The sequence below is a fragment of the Nyctibius grandis genome, chromosome 1, assembly GCF_013368605.1.
Source record: "Nyctibius grandis isolate bNycGra1 chromosome 1, bNycGra1.pri, whole genome shotgun sequence".
Taxonomy (NCBI): domain Eukaryota; kingdom Metazoa; phylum Chordata; class Aves; order Nyctibiiformes; family Nyctibiidae; genus Nyctibius; species Nyctibius grandis.
Genome location: NC_090658.1, coordinates 15,295,683 through 15,317,935, shown reverse-complemented (window position 1 = coordinate 15,317,935; position 22,253 = coordinate 15,295,683).

Genomic DNA, 22,253 nt, shown 5'->3' with positions numbered 1-22,253 from the left:
CCTGTCCCTCAACCCTTTTGCCCCTACGACATAAACCTTTCCCATGTATCACTGTCACGCCTGTTGTCTTATAAAACCAGCCATTATCAAAGAACCCAAAGCCCTGCCTCTAGCACCAGTCTCGTAGCCAGGCGTTAATAGAGAGAATCCTTCTGTTCCATCCCACGTCATCACCTGAAAATGGAAGGAGGGAGGAGAAAACAACTTGTGCTCCAGAGTCTTTCACCAACCGTCCTAGGGCCTTGTAGTCTTTCTTCATCCCCCTCAGACTACGGGATGCAGCTTCTTCCCCACCTGTCTGGAAGATCAGCAGGGGGTAGTAGTCTGTGTCCTTCACCAGGTTGGGGAGTTGCCTGGTGATATCCCTGATTCGGGCTCCAGGCAGGCTGCAGACCTCCCTGTGATGGGGGTCAGCTCTGCATATTGGGCCCTCAGATCCCTTTAGGAAGGAGTCTCCATCCACTAAAACTCTTCTCTTCTTCCTTGTGGAGGAGGTAGCTATACGCCCGTCAGGTTTTTTTTTCTGACTGTGGTGGGACCTCTGATATAGGTTGCCTCTCCACCACATCCCCGTTGGACCGGCTGTATTCCACTAGGGCTTCATATCTATTGCTCAGAGGCACCTGTGGAGGCAAGGTAGGCAAGGAGGGCACTCGCCTTTTGCCACGGCCATAGACTTGCCTCCACTCACTCCTCTCCTCTAGGTTATCGTTTTCCACCTGAGAGGGGCAGAGTACAGGGGTCCCTCGATCCTGGGAGCTCTCCGGCAGGTGCTCCCATTTTTGTTGCAGGGAGGGCAGAGCCTGGCTCCACCAGTCTATCTCCATTTCACCCTCCCGAATGCTCCTAAGCCTTTCTACTTCGGCTTGAAGCCTTTCAACCTGGTTTTGCAGTTGTGCCGCTCGGCCGAGCAGATCATCTACTTGCTCACAGCGCACACAGCCCCCTGACACCACGGAGACGCTGTAGCATTCCCTGCAGCCCGTAACCTGCACCATCGCCTCCTTCCGTGGGAGCTCTGTCTGGGTTCCCACATCCATTTTGGTCTTCTTCCACCGGGTAGATACCATTGTTCTTTCACTGAACTGGGAAATACCTGTTGGTGACACCCCTGGTTCACAGCTCCTTGGCACCTTCCTCGCCTTGTGCACTGGGAGGGAGTCAGCGCCCTCCCCAACGAGCTGCAAACAACTGCAGCCTCTCCTGTCCTGGGACACACCCAGTCACAGCTGAGTCTCCCTTTCCCCTCTGGCCAGGGACTAGTCCCTGCCCTCCAGGAGGCTCTTTATCACCCGATAACAGGGGGTGGAGCGTTTAAATGGCCCGCGGTGCCTCCGCGGTGCCTCTGGCTACGCCCCCTCCTCTCCTGATTCGTTGCCGGGAACCTCCGGGTCCGGGGTCAGAGGGAAGCAGCTCGGGGCTGATGCTCGCGGGGGGCTCAGGGGGGGCCCAGAGTACAAAGAACCGCCCGGTTAAGCCCGATGTCGCCCTCGCCCCCGCACTAACCTCAAGTCGCTGCCGCCGCTTTCGCTGCTGCTGCCGCTGTCAGCTCACATGAACATGTAAGGGTATTAATGGAAACTATTTAGAAGAATGAACTGTAGAACCAAATAGTCAATAAATTAACTTTTTCTAGAAATCAGTGCAGTAACAGAGTTCACCTGTTGGGAGAGGGGAGATACTATGTTTATCTGTGATGAGCAACAGATACTTTTCTGAAGGCTTCAGAGCAGTATCCATAGTACTCAGAAGTCCAAACACTGATTCAAATTATCTGTATTCCTAACACTTCAAATGTGTGGTAATTTGAAATTACATCAGGGCCAAGTATCGGTATGCTGTATTTTACCATAAGATTTTAAGGCTTGATGCAGACGGCTCTAATCAAACCTAGCACTTTTCTAACTATTTTCACTTCCAATTCCCAATCACTGAGGAACACAACATTGTAGAGAAAGAGGAACTTAACACAATTCACTAAAAACTCAAAGAAGATTTTGTTTCAGACAGGAACGAGAAAAAAAGACATATTGGTTCTGGGAATGGAGTGAAGGCATTGGACATTTGTTTCCTTGCAGTACAGTATCAGTGTGTGGAAGACACATTTTGTAAGAGGAGCCCAAGAAAGCCAGGCTTGGGCAGCTGAGCACAACTCTGGCAGAGGAGATAGTCAGCTCTCCAAGGATGCACAAGGAGGGAAAGCAACAGAGAGAAAAAAAACAAAACTGAACCACCATGCGATGTTGGCATGAAACCAAAAGTGTTTAAAGCACCTATGAATACAGCAAGACTGGAAATCAGACTCTGTTCATTACCTAACCAGTGGAGCTGGAAATCGGACTTTGCTCTTGTTTAGTGTTTCTATCACGAAGCAAGAGCAGGGAACAGGTCTAATCCTCCCAGCCAGTTCCTCCCTTCTGTGCAAGTTTGCTAGCATTTAGTAACTGAAATCCCCCCCGCACACCACTTTTTTTTAGTATGTTGACAGCACTACTTTTAATTTAAATGGCACAGTGTGGGCAATTAAGCCCTTTTTGTCCAGATTTACATTGCAGTCCCCAGCAGACAACAGGAATACAAACAAAATGGTTGTTCTGCTGTATTACTCCATCACTAAGTCATTGCAATCCTGAAAGACCCAATGAAGAACCACACTCCATTGCATATAATGATTCAGGGTATTTCAGTCCAGCGCTAGACTGAAGTTATAGACACAGAAACACAGCGAGCAGCTAGAACATGTAAAGTACAGCTGTACTTTACATGTATTTTATTCACCAATCATCACTACAAGGTAATGCCACTATCAATAAATCACTTGAGGGAAAACTTGTTGTCTTTAGTATCATTCTAAAAACTGCCCCACACTTAAAAAAAGTCAGAGTGGATATGTCATACACATCAGACTGTCCCACTGCCTAGACTACTGAAGCACTAAGAAAGATGTCTTTATTTTTTACATCATTAGTCTCAACAGTAAATCTGCAGGATATTTCTTAATTAGAAGTAACATGTTTCAGATAGGTATTTGGAAAGCATTTAAGACTTTCATTATATGTGTACAAGAAGCTGAGTTTTTTTGTCAACAATGATAAGTCAAACAGCTTACAGTAACGCAACACGCTAATAACTGTATGAAACATTTTGCTGCGTGGAACCTGGAACACTTTATAAGCAAAAAATAATGGGACTACTTACAAGAAAAAGAGTCAAATCCTGGATTGATGAGGCAGCACAAAGAGAAGAATAAAATTCTATGGAGGCAGCACATGGTGTTAAAAGTTGTATTCTCTGAAAAAAGAGAGTGTGTATGTGTGCGTGCACCCACATCCAAGTGACAGAATTTTTAAATGGTCTATCCTTATCTTGTAGAATAAACTAAATATCTTTTAGATCACTGTGAAATTCTGGGCTTAATGCTTGTAGTACAGGGGAAAATGCTATGCAGGGTGTTCTTTCTCTTTAAAAAAATAATATATGCCTTCCTCCATGATGAACGGAAATATAATATGAAGGAGTTCTTAACATCTATTTATCAGAATACTTTGTTGATGTTATTACTTAGAAATTAAGCACTGATTATTATTTCTCTTAATCTCTTTTCTCACTGTATTGACCTCTTTCTCAACTACTTGGACTGCAAGGTCTTTGGGGCAAGGACTTGAGCTTCTTTATTAGACTGCTGCCAAACTCAGCAAGACTCCAGGCTATGAAAATATTACAGCTATACAAAAGATATTTTTACTACTAAGATCTTTCTACATTTGAGGTAATTCATATATCCATCTGCTTTAATATAAAACATATGCTCATGAGTTATTTTCTTTTCATCATCTCAGACCAACCATGAACTATTTTAACTTAGCTCTTCACGTTTTTCCCACAACTGTAGCCTCACCAACCAGCGTGAGCATCTTAGACGGAATGAAACCAGTAACCTACATGTTTGATAAGACGAAAATTTGCTCTTCAGAACATTAAAGTAATTCAGTTTGTATCTACACCAGAATTAGTCTGATCAGAATTTAGCCTCATATACTTATTTGTCAAGGGTATTGTACGTTTGGGGACAGGCTATTAGAATGCAAAAATGACACAGCAAGTACCATTTGGTTTACTTGGCGTGTTACCAGTTGTTAGCACCAATTTTCATGCAGCAGAGATAAGCTGAAATTGCTGATGCAAGAAGCGATAATTTTCTTGATGTGAGATGAATAGGACATTTTAAATTTAGTACTAAAGTAGATAACAATTTAGTCTCTGTTATAGAAGAAAATGCTAAAATAAAAAAAAAGTTAATACAAAATTAACTTGTCAGAGCTGTAACTGCCTATGAATCATGAAAAGGGAATATAATCAATTAATATAAATTAATATCATATGTCATGAGTAGCTGAAGCAATTGAGAAAATGACATTGCTGCAAAGGCCTGTGGCAAACTTCCACAATAATCCTCTTCCCTTCTGGTGTCTTTGCCCAGGTATGTTTTGTAGTTTTCGTCTCAGTTTGGTAATGCTTATCTTGAATTTGGAAGTCACAATTCGAACACACCCATTACCTGAGTTGTTTGTTGGTTTATCTCTAAGCTTGTCTATCCAAAGTGAAGTAATCAGGACCAAATGATAGTTTCTGCAGGGAGATGTTGTTATGCCCTCATCTCAACCATCATCTCGTCTTGCCCTGGTACCAGAGTTGTACTTTACATATATTTAATTTCTCATTTTAAACCAATCATCTCTAACCCTACACAGTGTGTCCTCCTAATTTAATTTTGTTGCTAATGCACAAGAGAAATCATTTGAGTTTCTGTCTCCTACATTGGTATTTCTGGCCCTGCTGATCTTCTTTCCCACTGAAGACAACACGTGGTCACAGAGTGACAGCAAGATCCCCACCAAACACAGCAGAAGTCAGCACATGCCCTATCCATTCTGCGTCTTCTCCTGATTGCAGGTGCTCTGCAAAACTAAGCCACGCTGTGGGACTTGCCTTTTCACTGACAAGAAACTGTTATTTTCTCCCTAACTCTCTCAAGGTTCAAGCTTCTTCTCAAAAATATGTCTTTCTTCCTGAAATATCGCCATACAACCATCCTTGTTCAAACTACAGTGTAAACTTAAGGGTGCAGTTATTATAACCTTTGCTGTTTTTCAAATCCTATATATGCTAAATCATTCATACTAATCTAAATGCAGTTTACAGAGCTGTACATAAACAAACTGCACACAGAGCATGAAAACAAATATGTCTATACAAATAAACTGTAAATAAGAATCACAGAATCACAGAATGTTAGGGATTGGAAGGGACCTCGAAAGATCATATAGTCCAATCCCCCTGCCGGGGCAGGATTGCCTAGACCATATCACACAGGAACGCGTCCAGGCGGGTTTTGAATGTCTCCAGAGAAGGAGACTCCACAACCTCTCTGGGCAGCCTGTTCCAGTGTTCAGTCACCCTTACAGTAAAGAAGTTTTTCCTCAAATTTAAGTGGAACCTCCTGTGCTCCAGCTTGCACCCATTGCCCCTAGTCCTGTCAAGGGATGTCACTGAGAAGAGCCTGGCTCCATCCTCATGACACTTGCCCTTTACATATTTAGAAACATTAATGAGGTCACCCCTCAGTCTCCTCTTCTCTAAGCTAAAGAGACCCAGCTCCCTCAGCCTCTCCTCATAAGGGAGATGTTCCACTCCCTTAATCATCTTCGTGGCTCTGTGCTGGACTCTCTCTAGCAGTTCCCTGTCCTTCTTGAACTGAGGGGCCCAGAACTGGACACAATACTCCAGATGCAGCCTCACCAGGGCAGAGTAGAGGGGGAGGAGAACCTCTCTTGACCTGCTGACCACACCCCTTCTAATACACCCCAGGATGCCATTGGCCTTCTTGGCCACAAGGGCACACTGCTGGCTCATGGTCATCCTGTTGTCCACTAGGACCCCCAGGTCCCTTTCCCCTACGCTGGTCTCCAACAGCTCTGTCCCCAACTTGTACTGGTACATGGGGTTGTTCTTGCCCAGATGCAGGACTCTACACTTGCCCTTGTTATATTTCATTCAATTTCTCCCCGCCCAACTCTCCAGCCTGTCCAAGTCTCTCTGAATGGCTGAGCAGCCCTCCGGCATCTCAGCCACTCCTCCCAGTTTTGTGTCATCAGCGAACTTGCTGACAGTGCACTCTAATCCCTCATCCAAGTCATTAATGAATATATTGAATAGAACTGGTCCCAGAACCGACCCTTGCGGAACTCCGCTAGACACAAACCTCCAACTGGACTCTGTCTCACTGACCACTACTCTCTGGCTTCTTTCCTTCAGCCAGTTTACAATCCACCTCACTACCCGATCATCCAGGCCACACTTCCCCAGTTTAGCTACGAGGATGCTGTGGGAGACCGTGTCAAACGCTTTACTGAAATCAAGATAGACCACATCCACAGCTTTACCATCATCTGTCCACCGGGTTATGACCTCATAAAAGGCTATCAAGTTGGTTGAGCAAGACTTCCCCTTGGTGAAGCCATGCTGAGTGCCCCTAATGATCCCCCTATCCTTGATGTGCCTAGAGACAGCACCAAGAACAAGTTGCTCCATCACCTTTCCGGGGATGGAGGTGAGGCTGACCGTTCTATAGTTACCCGGGTCCTCCTTCCTGCCCTTTTTGAAGACTGGAGTGACATTCGCTTTCCTCCAGTCCTCAGGCACCTCTCCTGTTGCCCATGACTTAGCAAAGATGATGGAGAGTGGCCTAGCAATGACTTCCGCCAGCTCCCTCAGCACCCGCAGGTGCATCCCATCAGGGCCCATGGATTTATGGACATCCAGGTTGCTTAATTGGTCCCTGACCCAGCCCTCATCAACCAAGACAGATTCCTCCTCTATCCTGACTTCTTCTGAGGCCGCAGGGGTCCAGGGCTCCTCAGGACAGCCTCCAACACTATAGACAGAGGCAAAGAAGGCATTCAGTAACTCCACCTTCTTTTTATCCTCTGTCTCCAGGAACCCCACCTCATTCATCAGTGGGCCTACATTGCCTCTAGTGTTGGCTTTACCTGCAATGTATTTGAAGAAGCCCTTTCTGTTGTCCTTGACCTCTCTTGCAAGGTTTAATTCCAAGGAGGCCTTAGCTTTCCTAGTTGCCTCCCTACATCCTCTGACAACAGACTTATATTCCTCCCAAGTGGCCAGCCCCTCCTTCCACGATCTGTACACCCTCTTCTTCCACTTGAGTTTGCCCAGCAGTTCCCTGTTTAACCATGCAGGTCTCCTGGTACCCTTCCTTGACTTCCTACCTGTTGGGATGCTCTGATCTTGAGCTCGGAAGAAGCAGTCCTTGAACGCTAACCAACTATCTTGGGCCCCCTTACCTTCTAGTACCTTGTCCCATGGGATTTCCCCTAGCAATTGCTTGAAAAGGCCAAAGTTGGCCCTCCTGAAGCTCAGGGTTGTGATTCTGCTAGCTATTCTGGTCCTGCCACATGAGATCCTGAACTCTACCATCTCATGGTCACTACAACCAAGGCTGCCCTCAACCTTCACCTCTTCAACCAGACCCTCCTTGTTAGTGAGGATCAGATCCAGCAGCGCTCCTCTCCTAGTTGGCTCATCCACCATTTGCATCAGAAAGTTATCATCAATGCACTGGAGGAACCTCCTGGACTGGGGATGGCTGGCTGAGTAGGCCTCCCAGCAAATATCAGGGTAGTTGAAATCCCCTATGACAACCAGGCCCTGTAATTGCGAGACTGCTCTCAGCTGCCTGTAGAAGGCCTCATCACCATCCTCATCCTGATCCGGTGGCCTGTAATAGACACCCACAACAGTATCACCCCTGCCAGCCTGCCCCTTAATTCGCACCCACAAACTCTCAACTCGCTCCTGATCCGCCTCTGGACAGAACTCAATACATTCTAGCTGCTCACTCACATAAAGAGCAACTCCACCACCTCTCCTTAGTGGCCTGTCTTTCCTGAACAGGACATAGCCATCCATGACCACATTCCAGTCATGCGAGGCGTCCCACCAAGTCTCTGTAATTGCCACTAGATCATAGCCCCCCGACCGAACACGGATTTCTAACTCCTCCTGCTTATTCCCCATGCTGCGTGCATTGGTGTACAGGCATTTCAGGGAGCGAGCTGGGCACACCGATTTCATCCCAGATTCACCCCCTGATTTCACCCCAGGGGGATGGGAGGCCTCCTGGTCTACCTCAACACTAGAGCGTTGCCCCAGTGGTGCAAGCCCAGCTACCACCCCATCCCCCTTCGAATCTAGTTTAAAGCTCTCCGAATGAGCCCTGCTAATTCCTGTCCCTCAACCCTTTTGCCCCTACGACATAAACCTTTCCCATGTATCACTGTCACGCCTGTTGTCTTATAAAACCAGCCATTATCAAAGAACCCAAAGCCCTGCCTCTAGCACCAGTCTCGTAGCCAGGCATTAATAGAGAGAATCCTACTATTCCATCCCACGTCATCACCTGAAAATGGAAGGAGGGAGGAGAAAACAACTTGTGCCCCAGACTCTTTCACCAACCGTCCTAGGGCCTTGTAGTCTTTCTTCATCCCCCTCAGACTACGGGATACAGCTTCTTCCCCACCTGTCTGGAAGATCAGCAGGGGGTAGTAGTCTGTGGCCTTCACCAGGTTGGGGAGTTGCCCGGTGATATCCCTGATTCGGGCTCCAGGCAGGCTGCAATTATTTTCTATCTATCTCTTCTGTGGCAAGAAGTGGTATTAGTCTTCATTTTGTGAGTCTCCTAGATTGTCTTCAAACTTCATTTGTTAGGCTGTTTAGTTTTTCTGCTTATGTAACAATTTTCACTCGGGTTTCATTTCTGTCGGCCAGGCACCAGGTTAATAATTTAACCCTTTAATTATTTGATTGAGCCACGCCTTGTATTTTGAAGAGTGAGGAATGAGCAGTTTTAAGATCAAATGCATATGTATTTAATTAATTTCCAGGCAGAAGGATCAATGCAATAGTCAAAATCACCTGGTATGTGTTTGCAAGATCCAGCTATGATTGTCCACCTTGGAACTCATCCAGTCAAAAAGCCCCTGACTTAGGAAATTTCATGGTATAAACAAGGCAATGTAGGCTGACATCAGATGACAATGTATACTTTTCATTATTTATTACTAGCAGTTGCAGCTGCTTCTGAAGGTATGTGAAAGGACCTTTTAGTAGAGTTCCTTCCCCAAACTCACAGCTCAAAAAAATAGTAAAAAGAAAGCATATGATAGAATATTTCAGGCTACTATGTAATGACGGGGAAAGGTTGCTCCGGTGATCTACTATTTAAAACTGAATTCTCCAGCTACTTTTCACAGGTCAGATAAGCTCTGTGTTTTAGTTTTTCCCATCTGGAATAACAGCACATACCTTTTTCACTGGAGAACTGTGCACTTTAATTAATCAACAATTGTAGGTTGCTATATAGAGCAAAGCAAACAATCTGGAGTGAACAGTTTATTCAATGAATTTATCCTGCTTGCAGAAAATCCTTGAGCAGATGGTGGTGTTATCAACTACAGAGTAAAAGAATAAAAAATCACCCCAGTCTGAATATTTCTGCTTTGTTTTATTTCAGTTACAGAATCTTCAGCCCCAGGGAAATGTTTCTCAAGGATGAGGAACCCTTTCTTTACAGCAATCCAAGAACTGCCTTCAAAAACCCAATGCCCATGGGACCTCTGGATCTCCCTCTGCACTATTCTCAAGGAGGTAGGTGGAGGGGTCTTCCATATGCAGCTTGACTGATTGAAGACCACGGGGAAAGTCCACACTTCAGGGAAGATTTTACCATATCCAGACAGCCTTTTTAACCATCTTGTCTTGGCTGAAGCCTTCTGATAATTGGATAGCCTTTCTTTGGCATCAGGAACCAAAACATGTATTTTCAAGGATAACAGAAAGGTAGCCAATCCAAAATGATTTTTACTTTGAAATATTAAAAAATTCTATCTATCATGCAATTTAACGGTGATGTACCACATAAATTCAGGGCTTGGTATTCAAATGTTATGTTTTGTTATCATAGAGTTTAACTGATTTCAAAGCATTGTGCTTCATTTTATTTTGCTGTTTTTTTTCATTTGTATTCCCCTGGAGGCTAACTTAAGGTTTATCTGAATTTTCTGAAAGATATTTTATAAAATATAATGTTGTGCTAGTCACTGCATAGCAGCCAACACATCAAAATAATGACTGTGTACTAAGTTATACGAATTATATCTTGAGCTGCAATTAATAGCCTTGTAAGGGCCCAATCACATAATATTTGACACCTAATGGTTAGTGTGATGATGTGAACTGTTACAAAAAAGCATTCAACCTCTGCTCTGACAGAGAAGGTAGACAAGATATTAGCTTACAGCTAGATGAGATAAAGGATTTTGCTGCTGAGTTAGAACTTAGATAGGCTTTAGTTTCCTAAGTCTGAAACTGGATTGCCTTTCTCTACCTTTCTTTCTTCTGACTCCAGTGAACCATCTAGCCCTAGAAGTACCTAAACCCACAGAAGTCCTTATCCTTGATATTAGAAGTCTGGGCAACTACTGCCTTTGGGTCCTGCTTTTCCTTCAACAGCAAGGAACTCTAAATGTCTGGTCCCAATTTTTTGTTAAAGTGAGTCCTGAGCCTCTCTATATGTCAGCTCCAGATAATAAATGTAGAAATTTCCTTTACTTTTCAGGCTCGATGTGAATTTATACTAGAGATTATGATGTGCTCCATGCCTATGGTGATACATGTTATACTGAGATACACTTGAGATTAAAAGTGAATATTCCTAATCAAATGACAAAGCAAACATGCTTATTTGAGTTGCAGATGGGAGAAAGGCTTAGTTAAAGACACGTCAGTGAAAAATAAGACTTGGAAATTTATTTTGACCTGAAGTTCTTCCTCACAAGCCATCTGTAAAGGAAAAGTTAATTAGTAATAAACATAATTAGCAATTATGAGTGAATCTAAACGGATGTTTTGTTTCACAGATTGCTTGAAAAAAAAAGCCTCATGGCCAAACACCATTGGTAAGATTAGCGTTGCCAGTGTTTATTTTAAGAAAGCTTGATGAGGCAAATATGGCTGTCTTTTCTGGTCAATGCAACACATCTTACTGACTGGTAGCTTTGTTTCATGTAAGTATAAAATACAATCCGATAAAAAACCAAGGAGATGTGGCCTTCAGGAAGTCACTTCCAAGAGCAAAAGAGAAAGGACAGGGGGGTAATTCAGTACATTCTTTCACCACTGTTCCTCCAAGCATCATGAAATGTACAAGTTACTGCACCCAAAATTACCAGCTACTGTATGAATTTATACCTCATTAACATCAGAAAGTGTAGTTCTTGGACTCAGCAGAGCCACTGTTTGAGGAAGTAAACTCTGGGAGTAGCCAGGTATAGAGTTTTCTGTTTTCACTGCATACTTGAAGTAAAGCCAATATGCACTTGATTTGGGTTGTTAAACTCAACATGGAAAGGTGGAAAAAAACTTCCCAGGGAAGTTAACCCATGCTATAATTTCTCTGACCGGTCCAAACTTTTCTTTTTTAGGCTCTAAAATGTGTCTGGATTTGTCCCTTAAAACTCCTGATGAAGTGCATTTGGTTAGTCTAATTAAAGCAAAATGAAACCTTTTTTCTTTATTGATTTTGGAAAGATTTAGCTTAACAGCATTGTCTCTAGAAAGACGACAACACAACACATTAGGACATCTTTTTTCTGCATAGTCATATCACACTAGACAAAGTAAAAGTTAATTTCTTGTAACCAGAGTCAACCATTTCCAAGAAACAGATTGTCATTCATTTTACTATTCCATATGCCACAATGTTGTCTTAGAATGCTATGACAGCTTCAAATCAAGCTATTGAAATTATGTTAATGTATTTTGAGACTGCTTGTAGTTATGTGGAATTTGATGAATTGTTTGTATTAAAAGGTTATTTGAAAAATTCATTATGAACTTCTGTGAAAAGCTCCTCGTAGACTTTGAAAGTAAAAACACCTGAACAGCTTTTAGAAAAGAGGGCTGGTTTTATATTTGCACCTGCGATTTTCAGCATTTTTCCTTTCACACTGCTGGCAATGGTGGCAAATATACTGGCCACAGAGGTGGAAATTGATTTTGCAGGAAACCCTGGACAATACCCATTTGTTACTTCCTGTCCATAAGAAACAGAGAAAACAATCTTTGATCGGGATGTCCAGCATGACCCATAATAGATGAATCTGTTTTCCTGAAGGAAAAGTCATGACACTATTCTGAAGCTGACAACAGTTATCAATGAAATTCTTCACCAAGGTACACTTTATTTTTTTGCTTCTCCCTGATCCCCTCTTTTTATCCCTGTTTTTCATCATATAAGTTGACAAGATGTAACTTTCATCTTTATTCACTCTTAGACCATTATATTTGCATTTTAAAAGATACTCAGAGAAAAAATATGTTCTGTATCACAATGGGAAAAGCTAAAAAAAAAAGGTAATGGAGACGTGCATCTGCTAATGAAATGGACGTTTTGAAATTGCTAAATATAAAAATACGAAATAGACAACAACTCTTCATACATCTTAATTAAGATAATTATTCCCTGGATTCCAGATGTTTAAAAAAAAAAGACTCCAGGCAAAATTCTGCTTTTGGTAACATTGGAATAACATTAAAACATTGTTTAAATCAACAATTTAGTCATATTTTCATAACTAAATTCAAGTGCAGAAACTTGGTTGTCATTCTTTGACAGCATATGTCTTCTTAGATAAGCTGGACATAGCTATAGAATACGTGTCCCATGTTAGACATATAGCTGAGGAAAGTCTTAAATTTATGATTTTTGTAATAACTTCTTCTGGTTGATTCTATTTTAAAATGAGCTTAAGCTTTATTACGGGAGTAGCTAGTGTTGATTTAATCATAATTTAAGGTCTGGAGAAAAGAGGGTATCACAGAATCACAGAATCACAGAATGTTAGGGATTGGAAGGGACCTCAAAAGATCATCTAGTCCAATCCCCCTGCCGGAGCAGGATTGCCTAGACCATATCACACAGGAATGCGTCCAGGCGGGTTTTGAATGTCTCCAGAGAAGGAGACTCCACAACCTCTCTGGGCAGCCTGTTCCAGTGTTCAGTCACCCTTACAGTAAAGAAGTTTTTCCTCATATTTAAGTGGAACCTCCTGTGTTCCAGCTTGCACCCGTTGCCCCTTGTCCTGTCAAGGGATGTCACTGAGAAGAGCCTGGCTCCATCCTCATGACACTTGCCCTTTACATATTTAGAAACATTAATGAGGTCACCCCTCAGTCTCCTCTTCTCTAAGCTAAAGAGACCCAGCTCCCTCAGCCTCTCCTCATAAGGGAGATGTTCCACTCCCTTAATCATCTTCGTGGCTCTGCGCTGGACTCTCTCTAGCAGTTCCCTGTCCTTCTTGAACTGAGGGGCCCAGAACTGGACACAATACTCCAGATGCGGCCTCACCAGGGCAGAGTAGAGGGGGAGGAGAACCTCTCTCGACCTGCTGATCACCCCCCTTCTAATACACCCCAGGATGCCATTGGCCTTCTTGGCCACAAGGGCACACTGCTGGCTCATGGTCATCCTGCTGTCCACTAGGACCCCAGGTCCCTTTCCCCTACGCTGGTCTCCAACAGCTCTGCCCCCAACTTGTACTGGTACATGGGGTTATTCTTGCCCAGATGCAGGACTCTACATTTGCCCTTGTTATATTTCATTCAATTTCTCCCCGCCCAACTCTCCAGCCTGTCCAGGTCCCTCTGAATGGCTGCGCAGCCTTCCGGCACATCAGCCACTCCTCCCAGTTTTGTGTCATCAGCGAACTTGCTGACAGCGCACTCTAATCCCTCATCCAAGTCATTAATGAATATATTGAATAGTACTGGTCCCAGTACCGACCCTTGAGGGACTCCGCTAGACACAGGCCTCCAACTGGACTCTGTCCCATTGACCACCACTCTCTGGCTTCTTTCCTTCAGCCAGTTCACAATCCACCTCACTACCCAATCATTCAGACCAGACTTCCTCAGTTTAGCTGCGAGGATGCTGTGGGAGACCGTGTCAAACGCTTTACTGAAATCAAGATAGACCACATCCACAGCTTTACCATCATCTATCCACCGGGTTATGACCTCATAAAAGGCTATCAAGTTGGTTGAGCAAGACTTCCCCTTGGTGAAGCCATGCTGAGTGCCCCTAATGATCCCCCTATCCTTGATGTGCCTAGAGACAGCACCAAGAACAAGTTGTTCCATCACCTTTCCGGGGATGGAGGTGAGGCTGACCGGTCTATAGTTACCCGGGTCCTCCTTCCTGCCCTTTTTGAAGACTGGAGTGACATTCGCTTTCCTCCAGTCCTCAGGCACCTCTCCCATTGCCCACGACTTAGCAAAGATGATGGAGAGTGGCCTAGCAATGACTTCTGCCAGCTCCCTCAGCACCCGCGGGTGCATCCCGTCAGGGCCCATGGATTTATGGACGTCCAGGTTGCTTAATTGGTCCCTGACCCAGCCCTCATCTACCAAGACAGATTCCTCCTCTATCCTGACTTCTTCTGAGGCTGCAGGGGTCCGGGGCTCCTCAGGACAGCCTCCAACAGTATAGACAGAGGCAAAGAAGGCATTCAGTAACTCCGCCTTCTTTTATCCTCTGTCTCCAGGGCCCCCACCTCATTCATCAGTGGGCCTACATTGCCTCTAGTGTTGGCTTTACCTGCAATGTATTTGAAGAAGCCCTTTCTGTTGTCCTTGACCTCTCTTGCAAGGTTTAATTCCAAGGAGGCCTTAAGCTTGTCCTAGTTGCCTCCCTACATCCTCTGACAACAGACTTATATTCCTCCCAAGTGCCGGCCCCTCCTTCCACGATCTGTACACCCTCTTCTTCCACTTGAGTTTGCCCAGCAGTTCCCTGTTTAACCATGCAGGTCTCCTGGTACCCTTCGATGACTTCCTACTTGTTGGGATGCTCTCATCTTGAGCTCGGAAGAAGCAGTCCTTGAATGCTAACCAACTATCTTGGGCCCCCTTACCTTCTAGTACCCTGTCCCATGGGATTTCCCCTAGCAATTGCTTGAAAAGGCCAAAGTTGGCCCTCCTGAAGTCCAGGGTTGCAATTCTGCTAGCTATTCTGTTCCTGCCACATGAGATCCTGAACTCTACCATCTCATGGTCACTACAACCAAGGCTGCCCTCAACCTTCACCTCTTCAACCAGACCTTCCTTGTTAGTGAGGATAAGATCAAGCAGGCTCCTCTCCTAGTCGGCTCATCCACCATTTGCATCAGAAAGTTATCATCAATGCACTGGAGGAACCTCCTGGACTGAGGATGGCTGGCTGAGTAGGCCTCCCAGCAAATATCAGGGTAGTTGAAATCCCCTATGACAACCAGGCCTGTAATTGCGAGACTGCTCTCAGCTGCCTGTAGAAGGCCTCATCACCCTCCTCATCCTGAATCCGGTGGCCTGTAATAGACACCCACAACAGTATCACCCCTGCCAGCCTGCCCCTTAATTCGCACCCACAAACTCTCAACTCGCTCCTGATCCGCCCCTGGACAGAACTCAATACATTCTAGCTGCTCACTCACATAAAGAGCAACTCCACCACCTCTCCTTAGTGGCCTGTCTTTCCTGAACAAGACATAGCCGTCCATGACCACATTCCAGTCATGCGAGGCGTCCCACCAAGTCTCTGTAATTGCCACTAGATCATAGCCCCCCGACCGAACACGGATTTCTAACTCCTCCTGCTTATTCCCCATGCTGCGTGCATTGGTGTACAGGCATTTCAGGGAGCGAGCTGGGCACACCGATTTCACCCCAGGGGGATGGGAGGCCTCCTGGTCTACCTCAACACTAGAGCGTTGCCCCAGTGGTGCAAGCCCAGCTACCACCCCATCCCCCTTCGATCTAGTTTAAAGCTCTCCGAATGAGCCCTGCTAATTCCTGTCCCACAACCCTTTTGCCCCTACGACATAAACCTTTCCCATGTATTACCGTCACGCCTGTTGTCTTATAAAACCAGCCATTATCAAAGAACCCAAAGCCCTGCCTCTAGCACCAGTCTCATAGCCAGGCATTAATAGAGAGAATCCTACTATTCCATCCCACGTCATCACCTGAAAATGGAAGGAGGGAGGAGAAAACAACTTGTGCCCCAGACTCTTTCACCAACTGTCCTAGGGCCTTGTAGTCTTTCTTCATCCCCCTCAGACTACGGGATGCAGCTTCTTCCCCACCTGTCTGGAAGATCAGCAGGGGGTAGTAGTCTGTGGCTTTCACCAGGCTGGGGAGTTGCCTGGTGATATCCCTGATTCGGGCTCCAGGCAGGCTGCAGACCTCCCTGTGATGGGGGTCAGCTCTGCATATTGGGCCCTCAGATCCCTTTAGGAAGGAGTCTCCATCCACTAAAACTCTTCTCTTCTTCCTTGTGGAGGAGGTAGCTATACGCCCGTCAGGTTTTTCTGACTGTGGTGGGACCTCTGATATAGGTTGCCTCTCCACCACATCCCCGTTGGACCGGCTGTATTCCACTAGGGCTTCATATCTATTGCTCAGAGGCACCTGTGGAGGCAAGGTAGGCAAGGAGGGCACTCGCCTTTTGCCATGGCCATAGACTTGCCTCCACTCACTCCTCTCCTCTAGGTTATCGTTTTCCACCTGAGAGGGGCAGAGTACAGGGGTCCCTCGATCCTGGGAGCTCTCCGGCAGGTGCTCCCATTTTTGTTGCAGGGAGGGCAGAGCCTGGCTCCACCAGTCTATCTCCATTTCAGCTTCCCGAATGCTCCTAAGCCTTTCTACTTCGGCTTGAAGCCTTTCAACCTGGCTTTGCAGCTGTGCCGCTCGGCCGAGCAGATCATCTACTTGCTCACAGCGCACACAGCCCCCTGACACCACGGAGACGCTGTAGCATTCCCTGCAGCCTGCGACCTGCACCATCGCCTCCTTCCGTGGGAGCTCTGTCTGGGTTCCCACATCCATTTTGGTCTTCTTCCGCTGGGTAGATACCATTGTTCTTTCACTGAACTGGGAAATACCTGTTGGTGACACCCCTGGTTCACAGCTCCTTGGCACCTTCCTCGCCTTGTGCACTGGGAGGGAGTCAGCGCCCTCCCCAACGAGCTGCAAACAACTGCAGCCTCTCCTGCCTGGCACAACCCAGTCACAGCTGAGTCTCCCTCTCCCTTCTGGGCAGGGACTAGTCCCTCTCCTCCAGGAGGCTTTTTATCACCCGACCACAGGGGGTGGTGCGTTTAAATCGCTTAAATCGCCCGCGGTGCCTCCGGCTACGCCCCCTCCTCTCCTGATTCGTTGCCGGGAACCTCCGGGTCCGGGGTGAGAGGGGAAGCAGCTCAGGGCTGATGCTCGCGGGGTGCTTGGGGGGGGGCCCAGAGTATGAAAACCGCCTGGTTAAGCCCGATGTCGCCCTCGCCCCCGCACTAAACTCAAGTCGCTGCCGCTGCTGTCGCTGCTGCCGCCGCTGTCGATGAAGATGATGAAGAACTAGACAGTAAGACCCAATGTGATCAGCAGTTATATGTCACAAGCCAATTACCTCAAAACACCTTTTAATCCGCAGTCAATTTAGAAAGCATAAGAGATAGTACATGTACATGGTTGATTGTGTTGTGGTGTTGCCACAGCTGAACTAACTTTGGTGATGGAAGAAGTCTAGTTGAGTTGCCTAATCTACCACAGCATCGCTGACAACACTTCATGGATCATATGGTGCCATGCCTTGACTTTCAGAGGCAGCCATCTCTGCTCTACATGACAGATTCATTTCCTTAATGAATTTTTCTTCTTCTTGCTGTATAGAGTACTTTTATGGTGCGGAGAGTGTCATTTCTTATACTTGAGTCAAAATCTAAACTGGCAGTGCTTGCAAGCACTGGATAGTTCTGGAATATAGGCTACTTCCTCAGGGATTTTCTCACCACTGTCTTCTGCTTCACATAGACCAAAACTTGGAAGCATAACTTCTTCCATTATTACCTTGTCCTCCTTCTCTCTCTGTAGACAGTTTTTTTGTATTCATCTGTTGACCTGTGCATTGACCATATGATAGACTACACAGTCTCAGAAAGCCTTTGTCTTGCTCACCCATGTAAAGCTCCTGCAAGTGAGCACTGTTCTGGAGCCCAGCAGCCCTTGGAAGCTTCTGCAATGGATGTAATAAAGCTACTTTGATTTTCTTTAGAAAGATATTGAAAGTTAACATGGATGAAAAAATGCATAACAACTGCATAAAAATCAACTTTTTCAGGATTTGACTTCAGTATAGTTGATTTTAGCAATAAGGTACGTACAAGACATCTTAGACACTTTATATCAACGCAGCTGAAATATGCTGGGTCTAATTTTGTCACCAGTTTGTTTTTGTAAGAAGTTTTGAAATAATTTAGACTATAAACAAAAATAAAAACTCTCCATGCAAAGTTACCCCGTTTAACGTATTTAAACTCAGCACTAATCTTATGGGACCAATGTTATTTCTTGTGGAGGATTTTCAGGACAGTCCAAGAGGTCTGTGTCATATATATCTGGGAGCCTGGAGACAGAACAGGAGATCAAAGCAAGAAGAAAACAACATGTTAAGATCTCTGTTGTCCTCACAACCCATAAATTCCAGACAAAAGTCTATTAAAAATGGTGAGATTTGTGCAGTGCATACTGCACTGTGATCCTAAACATTCCTGGTAAGGCTGCATAGTTTTACTAGTATAGTACATTACAGGTTAGGCCATATTATGTTCACAAGATATGTTACATATTTTGTTGTCCTTTTGGATATTCTTCTACTAGATTATGTACCTGGCGTATCTCCTGAATGACAAAATAAAGCAAGTTGCACTGCTTTCAAAGGCCAACTTGACTTATACACCCTTGCTGTTTTATGCTGCTCTGGACACAAAAAGCGGCCTTTAGGCTGGCGTTGTACAATCAGTCTAGTTTAATGGAGTCATGCAAATTATATATAAACTGTATCTAAATGAAAACTCATATAGGTATATTATGTCATCATGTAATCCAGTGTTAAATTTTACCAAAACTTCATATGGAATAAATGTATAGAGATCCACTGATGTCACTTTGCCATGCTAATTTACTCTGGTTAAAATTGTATTTCCAAGTCTGAGCTTTCAACCAGCCTTACATGACTGCCAGTGCATTAGCATCAGTGGAGTTATTTTATACTGACTGAACTGAAAAAACTGGAACCTGAGATGTCATAGAGATATTGTCTTCTTCACTGAGCCTCAAATCAAAATGTAACAAATTTTAAACTCTGTGTTTTTCTGTAAACTTTTATTACAGGTTTTCTTTTCTGGTTTCCAGGGGTCTGGCTCTGGAACAGTTCCTAACCCCTTATTCCAAAAGCAGCAGCATCTGCACGCCTTTGTTGCCAAAGTCTTCTCTTCAGATTTCATTAAAATCAGTCGCATAATTTCCTTTAGGCATTCTCAGCTCCATTACAATACTTACTTAACAGATTGCAGATCTTTCTATATGCTTTCTAACACCTAACAATTGTGTTCTTCACTATGACTTCCTATCTATCCACTGAGAAATCCTGTGGCACCTCTGTGTAAAGGGGTTGAGTAATCCGTCAAAATTGTATATTCTTGAAAAAGTAGGACCTGATATTCAAACAATCTTTGTGGCATTAGAGATAAATAGAAATCTGTGAAATCACAACTGGAACAAAGCAAGCACAAATTATAAAAGCATTAGCACAGTCTGCAGTTCTTATCCAAATGGTACTGAAAAAAGACCTGCACAGAAATCAGATAGGGTCACAAATCAGGAATCTCAGGCAGCAAAACCAATTTACAATGGTGGAGACCCTGGAGAGCACACTAAACTCACAGTATAGTTAATCAAGAGAAGAATAAGGAAGTACTAGAAATACTGAAAAAAAACCCTGAAAAAAGCAAGTCTCTCTACTGTGGTTGATATACTTGGAAACACAAAATAATTTACATGGTGTGTAGGTAAGTGATCAAATTCTACGATTATTTCTGTTCCAAATTTTCCTTCATTTGGAAGTTTACTTATATCAGTAAGATGCTGTGGAGCTTTTTTTTTTAAAGTTACTATTATTTTATACTGAAAATTATACTATAGTAGGTCATAGCATCCCAAACTCAGGCCTTTTCCTGCAGAAACTCTTAAAGTAAACCCTAGATTCTGAGTGCCTATGAATCCATAGAAATTATTTCTTCTTGTGAACATAAAACACTTGCAAATGAAAAACATTATTGTCTACAAAATTGCAGGGTTATTTTAAAATTTCAACATTTACTTAAACTATGCTAGATTTGGGACTATGGATATAGAAGGGCTTACTTGACACACACCTGCATGTGCAAGAATTGAAAATGGAACTTAGCAAATGAACTTGGCAACTGAACTTTGCAAAATATTTGCTTGCACCACAGAAATAGTCTTTTGCTTTCGTTTTTATTTTTACCTTTTCAAATAATATGGAATATTCTTCTGAAAGAAGAATATTTAGTCATTTAGTGTGAAGAAAACTAAAGGTGCTGTGAAGGGAGATGGGAAATAGCAGCCAGACAGTAATTTTCTCAGGATGACTTTTGGAAACAAGAACATAAAACCCCATAGTTGTAACTGTGATCTATGAAGGGCTATTGTTGTAGGAAACTGTTTACCCTGAAACTTTCTCACAGCTTCAGGCATGCATTCTGCAAGAAACAAACTAACAGAAGACCTTTAAGGCATGAATAAAATTGGTAGGCAAAAATGTTTGCCAGCAATTTATGATATTTACTTTGTCCTGAGATTTCTTGAAGAGAATGGAGCTATTGTTCAAACAATAGCCAGAAATTTTGTTTCAATTTCAGTTTTGCTCAGTTTGATAAACAACATTCGTTCCTAGTCCTCAGTGCGGCAATAGCTCAGCTTCTCAAGATAGGGAATCAGGTTCAGTTTCAGTAACATAAAATGCTGGATTTTTATCTTTAATTAAATGGAGGTAACAGAATATATCTTGACAGATTTCAGTGTGCTTATCAGCAAAAGACAAAAGTATATCTATATTGCTAACAGGCAACTGGCATGAGAATTGTTGACTTAGTGCTGTCAAGGAGCTTCCACTAGCATTATGTTTTCTATAAGCAAGTTTCTTATTTAAAGGGCTATCAGAGAAAAAACCAGCTCATTCCTGAAGAAAAGCAGAAGGACTTTGCCTTCTGTCTCACCGGGGCTGCTTGAGGAGGACGCCAGCCTGACCTCTTCAATAACTTCAAAGAGGAGAAAGTCCATTACAATCTAGACAACTGCCTAAAACAAGCAAGTTTACATTTTTCTTAAATGTATCTGTCCTACATGAGAACATTAACACAATGCAAACTTGTTCTTTCTTCATAAATAGTGTCTTTCAAGTACTCAGTTCAATTTAAACTTTGATTCTTTCATTTTGCTTCTGCTGCTTGTAACTCAAAAGATAAATACGGTCATGCAGTACCCAAAAAAAAGTGTCAAGTCATACTGAAGAGTGTGTTGAGAGCTGTACTCAGAATATCATTAAAAACTCACTACTTTACAAATTGCTTCAGTTTATCTTCTGAGAAAAGTAATATCTGTAATAAAGAAAGTGGTATGGAAACCAATGTTAGCAGAACTGTACTTTCATTATTATGTGATATAAAATGCTCTCACTATAACAACAGTCTCCCTCTGTATTACTGGGGTTTGTATGGGTGTTATTTGCAAATAGGCATGTGTATAAGTTTTGCTCCCTTTGCTAACCATGCCCATACATCTGAAAATAATATCTGTGGAAAGACAGTGACTATTTAGACTCATGGCTGTGCTAAAAAAATTGCATGAATCTCAAAGTTCCCCAAAATCTCATTTGCTGAGACATTGCAGCAAATACACGCCAACGTATTTTCAGGCATTTATAAGAAGACATGGAGAAAGGCCATGTTAGATTGCAAAGATCAGTAGGGTGCACTGAGCATCATTAGCGTATATGAAGAATGGAAAACATCCATGAGAAGTGACAGAACTCTTAAATGTAGATAAAGGAGAGGTCAGTTAATTTTTAGTTGGACAGGAGTGAGTGTATGTTAGAAACATGATGTTAGAAATGGCAAAATTAACACCAAAATCATGTCTCAAATTGTTTCAATTTGCAAGCTGTTTTTTTGTTGTTGTTTTCTGATGTTTCTTGCTAAATACTAATACATGTCCCACACTTTATG